The sequence below is a fragment of the Pan paniscus genome, chromosome 9, assembly GCF_029289425.2.
Source record: "Pan paniscus chromosome 9, NHGRI_mPanPan1-v2.0_pri, whole genome shotgun sequence".
NCBI lineage: Eukaryota > Metazoa > Chordata > Mammalia > Primates > Hominidae > Pan > Pan paniscus.
This window is the reverse complement of record NC_073258.2, coordinates 31,594,036-31,611,412: the sequence shown is the minus strand read 5'-3', so window position 1 is coordinate 31,611,412 and position 17,377 is coordinate 31,594,036. Positions and strand designations below refer to the sequence as shown.

At 33.2% G+C, this 17,377-nt stretch overlaps 1 protein-coding gene across 4 annotated transcripts in view; it reads left to right on the top strand.

Annotated features, from left to right (window-relative positions):
• LOC134731193 (chromatin assembly factor 1 subunit A-like) overlaps window positions 1–17,377 on the top strand; it is a 583,486-nt gene that overhangs the window by 526,385 nt on the left and 39,724 nt on the right. The window contains exon 1 of one of the 4 annotated variants that reach the window (XR_010113344.1): window positions 11,619–13,007. The exons of the other annotated variants lie outside the window; for them this stretch is intronic. The gene's annotated coding sequence lies outside the window, so the exon portion shown is untranslated. Of the gene's footprint in view, window positions 1–11,618; window positions 13,008–17,377 lie in introns of those variants that run through there. 4 annotated transcript variants of the gene reach the window in all.

Here is a 17,377-nt window from a genome sequence, read left to right as displayed (position 1 = left end):
GAATATCAATTCCATGCAAGCAGGAAATTTTGTCTGTTTTGTTGTTTATTCTATTTTTTGTTTATTATTCTATTTTGTTGTCTGTCCTTCAGCACCTAGTACAGTTCCTGACACATAGTAGGCATTCAAGAAATGTGTGTAGAATGAATTAATTTATGAATTAATAAATAGATGAAGTTGACAACATGTGAGTGATAGCCCTGGAAGTATGCTGTGTCAACATGGTAAAATTTGTTGCTTCCTTACAAGTTCTAAAACACTGGGCAACTTTACTTAGCCTCAATTTTCTCACATGTAAAATGAAATAATAACTCCAACTTTTCAGGTTTGTTCCAAGAATTAAACAAAATATGCATATGGTACCTGCCATAAATTGCATGGGTCTGTGCTTTGTGTCTGTGTGTCTTCAATATTTGTCAGATTTTGTTGTCAATTTTATATTAATTTTATGAAAATAGTTTTTCAATTTTGAAGCTTTTCTTTTTTTGTACTCTGGACTATGTAAGCAGCTCTAGGGTAGTCTGATCTTTAAAGACTTCATATAATTCCCCTCTGAAACTATCGGGACATGGTAGTTTTAATTTTGATTTATTTTTATTTGAGGGGGAGTTACTTTATGATATTTTCTATTTCTTTTATGGAGATTGCTCTATTTATTATCTCTACCAATTTCCTAAGGAATTATCAGTTTTATCTAGTTGGTTACATGTATTTACATGGAGTTGTTCAAAAGAGTTCCTTATGATATTTTAAATTTCTTTGATATGTCAGTTATGCTTTTTTACAGTGTTTTCTCTAGCTTAAATGTTCTTTCCAATATTTGCACTACTGCTACTGTCTACTTCTCACCATTTAGCCGAATGGTTCCTCCTCAAAGTTATCTTTACTGATCAATCTAAAGTGGCTTCCTTCCTTTTGTCTCTATTCTGTATGATTTCCTTGCTAGCAATCATTATTTATGAAACTGACCCACAGATTTGTCTGTCTTATTCATCACTACGGACGCAGTGTCTACAGGACATGGACTTATTAATGAGTATTTCTGAAATGAAATGAATGAATGCATGCATGCATCTTTTAGGTATCCAGAGCCAGGCGATAGGCTGTGGGGTTGGGGAGGATTGTTATATTTCTGTTGCAATTTTTAACACCATTCTTCAGGGAAGTGTTGTATCACTCCTTAGTCTGCCATAGAAGAAGGAAATCTTTTGTACAGGTCTTAGTGGAACTTTGTAGTTAAAGTTCTGCTTTCTAAACTCAAAGGTGTTCATATTACATATTTAAAGAAACATGAATGAGCTTAGTCTCAGAATGTGTAAGAACCTAAAGCAAAGCTACCATTTGACTCATTAATCCCATTACTGGGTGTATACCCAAAGGAAAATAAATCACTCTATCAAAAGGACACATGCACTTGTATGTTTATCACAGCACTATTCACAATAGCAAAGACATGGAATCAACCTAGGTGCCCCCAAATGGTTGATTGGATAAGAAAATTTGCTACATATACACCATGGAATACTATGCAGCATAAAAAAGAACAAAATCATGTCCTTTGCAGCAGCATGGGTGCAGCTGGAAGCCATTATCCTAAGTGAATTGCTCAGGAACAGAAAACCAAATACTGCATGTTCTCACTTATAAGTGAGAGCTAAACAATGAGTATAAATCAACATAAAGATGAGAATAATGGACGTTGCAGACTACTAGACAGGGGTGAGAGGGAAAGGAGAATTGGTTGAAAAACTACCTATTTGGTAATATACTCACTTGCTGGGTGACAGGATCTGTACCCCAAACCTCAGCATCATGCAATATACCCATGTATCAAACATGTACATATACCCCCTAAATCTAAAATAAAATTTGAAATGATTAAATAATGAATTAACTAATTTTACAAAAGAACATGGCTAGAGTAGTAAACCATGTTCTATAAGAACAGTAACAGTGCTAAAGCATGATCAGTTGAAGAGTGTAAGAACAATGTGTATCTGAATATGTATCAGATCCAGGAAACTCAGTAAATCTCAACTGAGTACATACAAAGAACACCATACCTAGGCACATTGATGAAAGCCATGCTAAAAACAAAAAAAAACTCACTGGGGGGAAAAATAGAAAAATAAAAGGCTGTCTAAGAACAATGGAACATGTTCAAAATGCAGTGTCACTATCCTAGAATTTTATAGCTAGTTAAAATAACTTTCAAAAATGGAAGCAAAATACAGATAATTCTAGATTGACAAAACAAAACAGGAGTTTTTGAAAGCTGGTCCATATGCAAAAAATTACAATTGAAAATTGAAAGGCTTTTGGCCTAAGAGAAAATAACACCAAATGGAAATTCTTATTTATTGGAAGAAATAGAAATAACTAGAAAAGTAAATACATTAGTAAATATAATTTTTTTCTTTTTCTTCTTCTGAATTATTTAAAAGTGAACAGATTCTTGATTTAGTTTTGATCAAGATGAATTATTCATATTGTACCTTTGTTCTCCCATGGATTGCAGCTAAGAAACTGAGAGAATAAACAGCAAATAATACAATTGTAGACATAAATACAAACCTAAATAATTATATTGATGTACCTCAAATAAGTGGCCTAAGCATACCAATTGAAAAACAAAAATTGTCAGAATAATTTAAAAAATCAACTACATGCTATCAACAACAAAATACAAAATATAATAATATGGGTACCTTAAAAATAAAAAGAAAGATGGAAAAGATATACCATGAAAACACAGAACAAAGGAAAACTAGTGTTGGATTGGTTTCTAGCAGGGCATAACAAATTATCTTAAATTTAGTGGATTAAAACAAAACAAATTTATTATATCACAATGTCTGTAGGTCAGTAGTCCAGGTATGGTTTAGCTAAATCTTATGCTCAGGGACTCAATAATCTGAAACAAAGGTGCCTACCAGGATTGCAGTCTCAGGTGAAGCTTGGGTTTCCCTTCCATGCTCACTGGTTTTGGCATAATTCAGCTCCTTGTGGTGGTAGGACTGAGGTTCTCAACATCTGAAGGAACATCTGAAGGCTACTCGCCATTTCCTGTGGCATGGTCTTCTCAACAACATGGCAATTTGCCTTATTGAGGCTATTAGTGGACAATCTGCTGCTAATTCCTTTCTCCGTTTTTAAGGGTTTGCCTGATTTGTTCAGATAATCACCCTTTTGATTAACTAATTAACTAAAAATCAACTCTTTGAGGACCTTAGTTACATCTGCAAAACTTCTTAACTTTTGTCATAGAACATAATATAGTTTCATGATATTTGCTGCTCAGACTCAAGGGAGGACATGGTACAAGTGTGTGAGTCATTGAGAGTCAACCACAGATGGAATGACCATATAAACATCAAAGAAAACTTAAGAGCAAGAAAGACTTTAAGAATGAATAGGAACATCACACAGTGATAAAGGATCACTTTGCCAAAAAGACACACCAATCCTAAATGTATGTGCACCCAAGAACAAAATACATGAAACATAAACTAATAGAACTGTAACGATCTACAGTTTTCTTTGGATGGTTCCACATTTTGCTTGGTAACAGAAATTCATTAAATTAGTATCATAATCAGATGTTTCAATATAATTATTTTATTCTTTAGAGCACAAAGATTGCTTTTTATTAATATCAAATCTAACCAATTAGGACACTGATATATAAATTTTAGTATCCTAATGTGTGTATATATATCCACACACAAAAACACATACATACACATAAATGTATATATACACATATACATATGTATACACATATGTATACATACACATATTCTTATCTATAATTATAGACAAAATATATATAACTAGATAAAAATATATATTATATATTTATATATTATATACTAAATTATAAGAAAATATATATTAACAAATATATAAGTATATATCTGATATATAGTATATATTACAACATATATTCATTATATATACATTATTATATATTATGCATATATTATTATATATTATGTGTGTATATATATTATAATATAACCATGATATTTGGGCTGTGGGTCAAGTCTGTCTCTTTGGTTATGTATAAAATTTATATATACTCTCAGCCTATAAAGAGTAAGTAATCAAAAAGATACAGCTATGAGGCTGTATTATTACATATTATATTTTATAAGTTCTTATATATTAATATATAATTAAATAATATATATTAGTATCCTAATTGGTGGGATTCTTTATAAATTGCCCTGAAGGGTTGTAATCTATATAATATGTACATATATTTGTCCCAATGAAATATATCTAAATGTGTCTAAGATTGGTGTGTGTATATACATATAAAAGATTAGAGAAAGCAAATTGTTCAAATTTTCTATATTTCTCTTTCTATTATTTTATTCCCCCTATAACCAAACATAATTTCACCAGGATCAAAATATTAACTAAAGTTGTTTCTTATTTATGTATCAAGTACAATGGCCAATTGGTAACTCTTTGCAATAACTGTGTTCCTTCTATTCCCTTTTACATCCCTGTTTCTCCTAACTCACTGTTCTTTCTATGTGAAGCGAGACTCTAAGAGTGACAGCGGGTTAAAAATAACAAAGTCTCAGGATACAAAATCAATGTACAAAAATCACAAGCATTCTTATGCACCAATAACAGACAAACAGACAGCCAAATCATGAGTGAACTACCATTCACAATTACTTCAAAGAGAATAAAATACCTAGGAATCCAACTTACAAGGGACGTGAAGGACTGTTTCAAGGAGAACTGCAAACCACTGTTCAATGAAATAAAAGAGGATACAAACAAATGGAAGAACATTCCATGCTCATGGGTAGGAAGAATCAATATCGTGAAAATGGCCATACTGCCCAAGGTAATTTACAGATTCAGTGCCATCCCCATCAAGCTACCAATGACTTTCTTCACAGAACTGGGAAAAACTACTTTAAAGTTCATATGGAACCAAAAAAGAGCCTGCATCGCTAAGTCAATCCTAAGCCAAAAGAACAAAGCCAGAGGCATCAAGCTACCTGACTTCAAACTATATTACAAGGCTACAGTAACCAAAACAGTATGGTATTGGTACCAAAACAGATATAGACCAAGGGAACAGAACAGAGCCCTCAGAAATAATGCCACATATCTACAACCATCTGATCTTTGACAAACCTGACAAAAATCAGCAATGGGGAAAGGATTCCCTATTTAATAAATGGTGCTGGGAAAACTGGCTAGTCATATGTAGAAAGCTGAAACTGGATGCCTTCCTTACACCTTATACAAAAATTAATTCAAGATGGATTAAAGACTTACATGTTAGACCTAAAACCATAAAAACCCTAGAAGAAAACCTAGGAAATACCATTCAGGACATAGGCATGGGCAAGGACTTCATGTCTAAAACACCAAAAGCAATGGCAACAAAAGCCAAAATTGACAAATGGGATCTAATTAAACTAAAGAGCTTCTGCACAGCAAAAGAAAGTACCATCAGAGTGAACAGGCAACCTACAAAATGGGAGAAAATTTTTGCAACCTACTCATCTGACAAAGGGCTAATATCCAGAATCTACAATGAACTCAAACAAATTTACAAGAAAAAAACAAACAACCCCATCAACAAGTGGGCAAAGTATATGAACAGACACTTCTCAAAAGAAGACATTTATGCAGCCAAAAAACACATGAAAAAATGCTCATCATCACTGGCCATCAGAGAAATGCAAATGAAAACCACAATGAGATACCATCTCACACCAGTTAGAATGGCAATCATTAAAAAGTCAGGAAACAACAGGTGCTGGAGAGGATGTGGAGAAATAGGAAAACTTTTACACTGTTGGTGGGACTGAAAACTAGATCAACCTTTGTGGAAGTCAGTGTGGCGATTCCTCAGGGATCTAGAACTAGAAATACCATTTGACCCAGCCATCCCATTACTGGGTATATACCCAAAGGATTATAAATCATGCTGCTATAAAGACACATGCACACGTATGTTTATTGCGGCACTACTCACAATAGCAAAGACTTGGAACCAACCCAAATGTCCAACAATGATAGACTGGATTAAGAAAATGTGGCACATATACACCATGGAATACTATGCAGCCATAAAAAAGGATGAGTTCATGTCCCTTGTAGGGACATGGATGAAACTGGAAACTATCATTCTCAGCAAACTATCACAATTACAAAAAACCAAACACCGCATGTTCTCACTCGTAGGTGGGAATTGAACAATGAGAACACATGGACACAGGAAGGGGAACATCACGCTCTGGGGACTTTTGTGGGGTGGGGGGAGGGGGGAGGGATAGCATTAGGAGATATACCTAATGCTAAATGATGAGTTAATGGGTGCAGCACACCAACATGGCACATGTATACATATGTAACAAACGGGCACATTGTGCACAGGTACCCTAAAACTTAAAGTATAATAACAATAAAATTTAAAAAAAATAATGCACAGAGAAAATAGCTCTAAAGCAATGTACATATTTAATTTTGAAACCTCTCCCTCCTTGATTTCTTTTTCTTTGAATTTATTTGTCATCACTCTTCTATAATTTCTTTGAGAAGAACCTTACCAATACCATCATCATCCTCATTATTATCACCATTATTTCTAATCCTTCTTAAGGTTTTATTAAATACCATGCAATGTTCAAATGCTCGACCTGCATTGTCTAATTTAATCCTCACAAAAAATTCCCAAGTGACAGAGAACACTGAATTCTGACTCAGTTTTCTGGAAAGGATCAAATTTGGTGATTTTATACTGAATGGATGACTTTAATTTCCAATTATTTTAGAAACAAGAGTTTCTATGACAGTGTAATTAGAGGTCCATGTTTACAAATCATTCTTAAGAAAACATCTAACTTCCTGGCAAGATTTATATTTTTCAATATGTATTCTCACCACAGAAATCTCTTTGTTTCATTTGCAAGAGAAGTAAGTTGAAAATAGAATATTTAGCCTTTTCTTCTATTATTTCTTTTGGTTTGGGAAGACCTCCTAAAGTCAATTGATACACAAAGGAAGATCTGTAATCCCTGAGAGGCAGCATTGACATGGTGCCATAGAGATGTGCCTGCAGAATCAGCAAACATCTAGGCATGGAATAAACACCAGAAAAACCATACCAGAGTTAAGTAGTACTACTCACTTATCAGTTGCTGATGAATCTTTGGTGGAAAAATCACTGGATTAAAGTTATTAGGCTGCTGTTGCTATTCCAGCTCAGTCACTTAGTTTTATCCTACGTGTACTTGAGCAAGGCACTTTTCTTCTCTTGTTCTTAACTTTTTTCTCCATGAGAGGAGGTCCTCAATTGGAAGGGAATCTGATATAGCGGTAAGGGGACAAATTTTGAAGTCAAACAAAACTAGTATTGAATATAAACTCTGATACTTACAGGTGTGTTTTTGATAAGTTATATAATCCCTTTAAACCTCAGCCTATGCCATGGGGATTTATAGAAATGGAGTATTTTAAAATATATATTATATTTTGTGTATTTTATATAAAGTTAAATAGAAACTCACTTTTTTGGTTAGTTTTGAGGAATAAATTAGAATATAGCAAAAATGCTAAACATATGGTAGGTACCCAATAAATGTATCTGACATCCTCTCTGGCATAAACATTCAATTCTTCTTTCACTTCTATTCCAAGGGCAAAATGAGGATCATCCTGCTAGAATATGTATATCTTGGTAGCAAATAGTATCAGAATACATGAATGTACTTCCTAGATCTCAAGAGAAAAGATCTCCCCAAAGGACATCATACCGAGAAAAAAGGAGTTGCAGCTTCACACCTGTACCTTTTTGATTACTTAATCTTTATAGATTGATATTTTATATAAATTTTACAGATAACCAAAGAGACAGACTTTACTCACATAGGCCAAATATCATGGCATGAATATCTTAGCAAAAGCTGAAGGACATAAATTCCTGCTTTTTCCCAAGTTGTCTTCTGGTTGTTTGATGTCAATTTAATGACAACTTTCTCTTTTCCCAAACCTGTGAAGTAAATGAATAAATTTGGCTTAATTGCCAACATCAGATTTTCCAGCTTTCTAAAATCCAGCAGAAGTGGCCTTACTACTTCTTACCTCATTCTTTTTTTTATAAGTCAACTGTAATGACTTAAAATTTACATAAAATACACAGATATTAAGTGCACACTTTAATCGGTTTTGACTAATGTATACATCTAAATAAACACCACACAAATCAACACAAAGAATATCACTGTCACTGAAGTTGCCTCATACTTTTTCTCAGTCCATTCTCCCACCACTACTTCAAGCAACCACTGTCTAATATGTTTCTATAGTTTTGTTTGCTTACACTAAAACTTCAATTGAATGGAATAACACAGAATGTACTCTTGTTTTGGCTTCTTTTCCTCAAAATCTTTTTGAAATTCATCTACTAAAACTTCATTTGAATGGAATAACACAGAATGTACTCTTGTTTTGGCTTCTTTTCCTCAAAATCTTTTTGAAATTCATCTTGTCAGCATCTTTAGTTCATTCCTTTATAATTCCAAATAGCATACAATTGCATGAATATACCACTATTTCTTTAGCTTTTTCTATAATTTACTTACTCTTTGTTTGTTTTGTGTGCATGTGCATCTTAAGTTGAGATATATTTAAGACAACATAATTAGCTATTCTGAAGTTTACAAGCCAATGGATTTTAGCATGTCCACAGGTTGTGCAACCATCACCACTGTCTAATTCCAGAACTTTCTTATTTTACATAAACTCTGTGACTATTAGCAATCATTCCCCATTCCTTTTCCCTCAGCCCCTACAAGCACTAACTTATTTTCTGTTCCTATGTATTTGTCTATTTGTGTTATTTCATATAACTGGGATTATATAATGTGTGGCCTTTTACACCTGGCTTCCTTCACTTAGCATAGCAATTTCAAAGTCCATTCATGTCATAGCCTGTGTCAGTGTGTTATTCCTTTTTATAGATAAATATTTCATTGAAGGCCGTTATATGATAATTTATCTGTTCATCAGTTGATGGATAATTGGGTTATTTCCACTTTTTGGCTATTGTGAATAAGTTGCTATGAATATTTATGTACAAGTTTTTGCATGAAATGTTTTTAACTATATTATGTATGTGTGTATATATATATATCTATGTATACTTACATAAGTAGTTGTAGGGTTCTCTATTTATTCATATGGATTTGGATTACAGGATTTCTTCATATGGATTTGAATTTGACCTTTCATTCAAGACTGAATTACTTTTCTTTAGTAATTTTTGTATGGCATGTGTGTTAGTGACAAATTCTCTCAACTGGTGTTTATCAGGTAACGTCTTAATTTCTTCTTCATTTTCTTTTCAGTCATCCCACTGCCTTCTGGCATCCGTGGTCTCAGATGACGAATTTGCTGTTAATATTATTGAGGATCCCTTGTATATCATGGGACACATTTTTCTTGTTGCTTTCAATTTTCTGTCTTTGGTTTCTGATAAATTAAATATACATGTCTAGGTGTAGGTATTTTTGAGTTTATCTTATTTGAAATTCATTGAGCTTCTTAGGTGTTTACATGAATGTATTTCATAAAATGTAGGAAGCTTTTGACCATTATTCCTTCAAGTATTATTCTGTTTCACCCTTCTTTTTTTCCAGGGACTTCCATCATGTGTATGCCAGTATGATAATCATGCTGCACAGGAATCTGAAGCTCTGTTGACATCTCTGCATTCTTTTTCATTTTTGTTCCATATTAGATCACCTTAATTTGCCTATATTCAGGTTTGCTTATACTTTCTTCTGTCTCATCACATCTACTGTTGAGCCCCTCTAGCACTGAAATTGTATTTTTCAAGTGCAAACTTTCCATTTTATTTGTTGAAATAATTTCTAACTTCTTGGTGTTATTTTCTATTTGGTGAGACATTGTCCTCATGCACTTTTTTAGTTATTTTACATTTTAAGGGGAGCCCCTCCACAGGCCAAAGCAATTCTGGCTTGGATAGGTGGACAATGTTGAGGCACAACCAAAAAAAAAAAAAAAAGATATCATGGAGAAAACATAATACCTGAAAACATATGCATTATAGTTAATAAAGCATTAATGTTGGTTCATTAGTTATGACAAACATATCATAGTAATGCAAGATGATAATAACAAGGAAACTGGGTGTGCATCATACTCCGTATTGTTCTTGTAAGTTCTCTGTAAATCTAAAAGTATTCCAAAATAATATTCTTTAAATATATGAAAGAGACAGAGAGAAAGAGAATCAGGTGAGGAGTCAGAATGCTTATTCATGACCTCAATCAAGATAATCATCCTCTTTGGTTCTCAGTTTTCTCACTGGTAAAATTAGGGGGAGACATTATAGACATCAACATTTCTTCTAGCTATGAAGTGCTAGGAATCTTTAAATACATGCATTTTCAAAAATTCAGGTACACATAATTTGAATTTGGGTCATGGGCTGCTCATTTGATCAACATATGCAACAGAAAAGGCACTTTTAAGGGAGAAGGAAGCACAGTGGGCAACTTAATCATTCCTCACTTGGAGGTTTCTCTTTACACTGACTCTGGCTGCTGTGGTGCCATATTCATTCTCCTGTGAGCTTGCAACTAATTAAAATATGGTATTATGTGGAATAACAACAAAAACATAACTAAAATATACTGAGCCCTTAATCAGTGCCAGACACTGTTCTCCGTACTTAGCGTGTATTTTATTTCTAATCCTCACAACAAGCCTATTAGGATAGAGCTATTATTTCCATATTGCTGATGAAGAAATTTGACGTTATAGTTTTTAATGGAACATTCCTAAGGCCACCTAGGTTAAAGATACTAGATTCTAGGATAATCTGACTAATAGACAATAGAATGGATTACTAAGCAAAGCACTAAAAGAATATTTTTAAAAATAAGATTAATATTAGACTACAGGGGTAAATTAAATTTTGTGTTCTTCAGGAAACTGGGAGAATACAAAATTAAGTAACTCAAGGCCCTAACTACATTTTATTCTTTTTTATCATAAAAGGGTTCACCAAAGCACTTCCCAAGAATTAATTGAGCATCAGTATTTGCAAGGCTTTGTTCTCAGATCTGTATAAAGAATAGTGATTAGTTGCACCTCAGGGACAAGAGGATCCAGATAAAAAGAAATATGACTGCTGAGGGAAGTGGTGAGGAAAATGCAATTCTGTACAGACTGTATGTTGTTGCATTGTGTTGAACACAGTATTTTGTACTCTGGACATTTCAGAAGAAATAAGTTTAGGAAAAATTTTTTTTTATTATTATTATACTTTAAGTTTTAGGGTACATGTGCACAACGTGCAGGTTAGTTACATATGTATACATGTGCCATGTTGGTGTGCTGCACCCATTAACTCCTCATTTAGCATTAGGTATATCTCCTAATGCTATCCCTCCCCCTACCCCCACCCCACAACAGTCCCCAGTGTGTGATGTTCCCCTTCCTGTGTCCATGTGTTCACATTGTTCAATTCCCACCTATGAGTGAGAACATGTGGTGTTTGGTTTTTTGTCCTTGCGATAGTTTGCTGAGAATGATAGTTTCCAGCTTCATCCATGTCCCTACAAGGGACATGAACTCATCATTTTTTATGGCTGCATAGTATTCCATGGTGTGTATGTGCCACATTTTCTTAATCCAGTCTATCGTTGTCAGACATTTGGGTTGGTTCCAAGTCTTTGCTATTGTGAGTAGTGCCGCAATAAACATATGTGTGCATTTGTCTTTATAGCAGCAGGATTTATAATCCTTTGGGTATATATGCAGTAATGGGATGGCTGGGTCAAATGGTATTTCTAGTTTAAAATTAAGTTTTGGCCAGGTGTGGTGGCTCACGCCTGTAATCCCCGCACTTTGGGAGGCCAAGGCGGGTGGACCACAAGGTCAGGAGATCGAAACCATCGTGGCTAACACGGTGAAACCTTGTCTGTACTAAAAATACAAAAAATTAGCTGGGTGTGGTGGCGGGCACCTGTAGTCCCAGCTACTTGGGAGGCTGAGGCAGAAGGGCGTGAACCCGGGAGGCAGAGCTTGCAGTGAGCAGAGACTGTGCCACTGCAGTCCAGCCTGGGTGACAGAGCGAGACTCCGTCTCAAAAAAAAAAAAAAAAAAAAAACAACAACAAAAAACAAAAAAAAGAAAAAAAAATAAGTTATATTCAGATCAGCATATCTAAATGTTGTACCACAATAAGGATAATTCTCCTCAAAATCTCAGAAAAACACATATCTGTATCTATTCCTTCATCTCTTACTTTCTTCAATATATATTTATGGAACACATAGCAGGTGTCAAATTTGGTGTGGACACATAAAACTAGGCACAATTCCTGTCATCAAGGTGAACAAAACTGCTCCCGCTGCTTTGGGTGAACTACTTATTCAATAAATAAATATAAACTGAAAATTATATTCTGGCAGTCAAAGGCAGCACTATGGTGTTAAATAAAAATCAGATAGCTGCTTTTTGTGACAACAAAAAATGCTAAAAGCTATGAGGAAGCATTTTCGTGTTTTACACCTGAGAGTGCCATAAGTAGGTTTGCAATTCAAGAAAATCATGCTGAAAGAAACATGAAGGAAGGATTTTTTTTAGGAGATCATTAAGGGAAGGGGCAAGGCTGGAATAGGTCAATAGTAATGCCACTACAATCCTTATTATTTTACTTACTGGTTCTAAATCGTCAATGAGTCATATTGAAACACCAGATAGGAGATGAGGTTATCAATATTGCCATGCAAGAAGTGTTAGTACTTTACAATGGAATATCTGTAATGTGGTTGCACTAAAGTTTCCTATCTGAGCTTGCTTGTTTGACTTTGCAGTTGCAACAAAGAAGATAAGCTGTGGAAGCTAGGATTTCAGAAAATTTAGATTTAAGGACAAGTGCCAATCAAGGATAAAGCTGAAACTGCAGAGCCCGGCATTCAGATTTCCATTCTGCTGTACGTACTGAACTATCTTATTTCTCTTGCAAACCAAAGATAAGTTCATAAACTTCCAGAATTAAAACTTTATTTGAAAGGTATAAAGGGAAATCTAGAAACATGCCAAAATAATGTCTCCAGCTTGCCTTTCAGTTCCAGTGAGTTCCTAAGCAGCCATTTTACTTGCTCTACATAGCTAAATAGCAGCTGATGCTAACAGGAAGCAAAAGCCTGGAAGTTGTGATGCAGAGATGGAAACTTTTTTCTCTCCAGCCTTTATGCAAGCCTGCAAATCAGTACAGCAGAGTCCTGGGAAAGGAAAATCTCAGAAGTTGCTTAGGTCCCAGATAGGGTAGGAAGAGAAGAAAGAAATTAGCAACACCTAGTATTAGTATTCCCCATTTTCTTGGCCTTCAAATAATTTAGAAAGAGCTTTGCAGGTTGGCAGGAGTTATCCCCACTTTTGACATGCATAGATTACAAACAGAGTAAACAGAAGGCTGGTGACTTATTAGCCTGTACAAATGGCAGACCACCCAATCTTTAACCATTTACAGAACTATCTCCTCTTACTATAGTGAATGGACAAAGACTAATTTCATAATTCCTAAAGTGGACAAACAGAAAAAGAAAGAAGATGAGAGAAGTTAAAAGAATTAGCTAATAAAATAGAGGTTTTTAGAAGAGAAAGACAACAATTTTAACCAAAAGTTAGGATACGAGTATACAAAAATAAAAAAAAATTAAACTCTTGAACAACCCATGGATTAAACAGAATATTAAAACAAATTATGGATTATGAAATAATAAAAAGAATAATATTTCCCACCAAAATCTATGAAATACAGCAAAAGATACCTTCAAAATAAATTGTATAGCTTTAAATTTATTCATAAATAAATAAAAAATGAAAAATAAAGTTATTACTCATTTTACAAGGTAAGAAAAAATAAAATATTAGAAAGAGAAAATATACAAAGATTTTAAAAATGTGTAAAATATAAAAACCTAAACTAGCCTAAAGGATAAATAATTTCAAAATTTAGCATTTTTCAAAGACTAAGAAAACAGATAAATCTGTTGTGAACATGATTAAGGAAATGAGAGAATGGCTATGTACACTATGTCTATTTAAAAGAAAAAAAAACAGGAATGATGTGGGGTACAGAGAACGATAAATGTTAGATGCAATTTAAACATTTTTTTCTTAGTGCTTAGAGTAATTAATTGAACTGCCATTCCTGAAATTTGAATGACTAAAGGGTTGGAGGAAATGATTAGGGGTATGTTCTGAACCTGTTCATTATATATTCAAATGGTGCTGTTGAGTAAGCATTTAGATACATAAATTGTGTGTTTCACAATATTCTAGATTTCAGGATAAAAGGCCTGGTCAGAAAGATAAATTTGGTAACATATTTAAGATAAATCATAAGCATTTGCATCAAAGGATTTGGTGAGATTACCAAAAGAATTAGTTAATTTGTAGTATATTTTGAGTTCTGGGGCACTCCTATATTGAGGTAAAGAGAATGGGAAAGAACCAAAAACAATGGAGAAGGACTGGCCGCTTAGGTATGAAGACCAACAAGTGACAGAGGATTTTTTGGAAGCCAAATATAGCAAGTAAGATAGAAATTGAAAAATGACCATGTGACCAAGATTAAATCACTCACTGGTCAATTTAAAGTTCTCATCTTACTTCACCCACCACTTGACCCTCAACACAATTTGAATCAAAGAGATGATTTCTTCTTTCTTGAAACACTATCTGTATTTGGCTTTCAAGACACTTCTGTCTCCTGATTATTGAGTTGTAAATTTAACAAGTAAATTTAAATTTAACAGAAATCCATGTTGTTAATGACAGTGTGGAGGTTGGGGTTTGGGCGGGGTTACCCAGAGAATGTGAGATTTTAGATTCTCCCCCCTAAAAAAGGATTTAGCTTACTCCAAGAACACGTCTATGCACCCTATAAGTAACTGTTGTTGGAGAGATAGAAGCTGGAAGAACAGTTGGCTTCCTCATAAAAATAATACATTAATATTGACCAACTAGACCTTTTATTCAAAGAAAAGTGTAATTTAATTACAGGAAATACAGCAATGCAATCTAATTTTATTAAGTGTATAGAGATAATATTATTAGATGATAGTAAGACATTTGTCAAATTCAGCAGTTATAAATAATAAGTTAGAATATGAAGAAATCTACTTAAAATGATAATGACTATTTACAAAATACAATACCAAACATAATTTGAAATGGAAACCAACAGAATCATACCAATAACAATCAGAAAATATACAAGGATTCTCATTATATTGTCACTCAATGCTGCCTTCTATATGCTGTTGGATGAAATAGGCCTGACAATAAAATAATTAGCATAAACATGGGAAAAGAAAAAGGAAAACCATCTTGTTTAGAATGACTTCACCATAACTCAAAAGCACTCAAACTCTATTTATTAAAAGCACTCAAATGCTATTTAAAACTATAGACTATATAAAAATTTTTAAAATGACTATATTTAAGATCTATGTACAAAAATCATAGCTTTTCTCTATATTTAAGTACAATAAATAAAAATTAAAAATATTATTTATAACAGAAGCAAAACTAAAAATTTTAAACATTAACTATAAAAATATAGTTAATATTAACTATAAAAATATGGTTAATATTAACTATAAAAATATGGTTAATATTAACTATAAAAATATGGTTAATATTAACTATAAAAATATGGTTAATATTAACTATAAAAATATGGTTAATATTAACTATAAAAATATGGTTAATATTAACTATAAAAATATAGTTAATATTAACTATAAAAATATTAACTATAGTTAATGTTTATAAAAGCATGTTTTTATATAGTATATATAAACATATATAAACACTATTATGAACATAATATATAAATTATATAAACATTAACTATAGTTTATAAAAACATTAACTGTAAGTATATAAGACTGGAAGAGCATTACTTATGGCATGAAAGCACAAGGAGCTTTGCTAACTCATTCCCCAGTAAAACTGGTGAAAGTAGGAAAAAAACAAAACTAAAGCTCCTGGAAATGGTCCCAAGGTCAAATAACAAATAAATATGCATTCAAGAGAGTCTACAAAAATTTAGAACTGACTACATTAGTACAAATAATGTGAATTAGTTTAAACTTGAACACACTCTCAAAAACAGTAGAGTCTGTGGTGAAAGTCAATTGGGAGGATACTGTCAATCTAATAAAAAATACATAGAAGACTGCAGGCTGGCTAGTTTGAAGGAGAGAACTGAAGAATAGAAGAGCTGGGAGAAGCCTTTCCAGAGTCAGAACAAATATAAAATACTTAACTCAGAAATTGTTCCATGAAAGAAGCCACAATTTAGTTGGATTAGTTAGTATATAAATTCATATCCTAGGACAACGTTGAAAACAATAAAGCAAATTGACTTAGAAATTTGTGAGATTTAACAGCTGGGTGTGATCAGGGAAAGAATGGGAGAGAGCCCTATCAGTACTATTGTCATTCCAATGAGACTGTGAGCATACACAAAATTGAGCCTCCTTGAGGAACAGTATCAGAGTCTTAACACTGTAGAGAGGAAATAGACTCCATAAAATAATCTAGCCTGTCATAAAACATAATCATGCAAATAGAATTAACAAGCTCTGGGGGAAGGGGACTAATATTCAGAATTGCTGTAACATGTTATCCCAAATGTTCAGTTTCTAACAACATTTATGAGGCATGCAAAGAAACGGGAAAGTATAACATACACAGAATGATAGCAGGTAACAGAAATCACCAGATGTCTGTCAAATGTTGGATTTAACCACAACAAAAAAAAGGACTTCAAAGTAGCTATTATAAATATGTTAACAGAATTGAAATAAATTCATAATTAAAGAAGTAAAGGATGGTGTAATAATGATAATGTCAAAAAATAAAAAATAACAAAGATGAAGATTATAAGAGAGAACTACATGAAAATTTTGGAGTTGAAAAGTACAATAACTGAAATCAAAATTCAGTAGCAGGGCTCAGCATTAGATTTGAACTGGTAGATTAAAAAAAAGTGAACTTGAATATAGATCAATAGTAACTGTGTAAGCTGAAAGCTAAAGAACAGTGGAGAAAACAGAATAAAGACAAACGTACACAGCATCAGAGAATTGTGGGACACCATTAACCACACCAACATACAAGTAATGGAATTATCAGAAGAGGGGAGATAAAAAGAAAAAGGAAAATTTTCTAAGAAATATGAATGAAAGTTCCCTAAACTTTAAAAAGCCAATAACTTATACATCCTGGATACTCAGTGAACTCTAAGTAGGACGGATATAAAAGACCCATAACCAGACACATCATA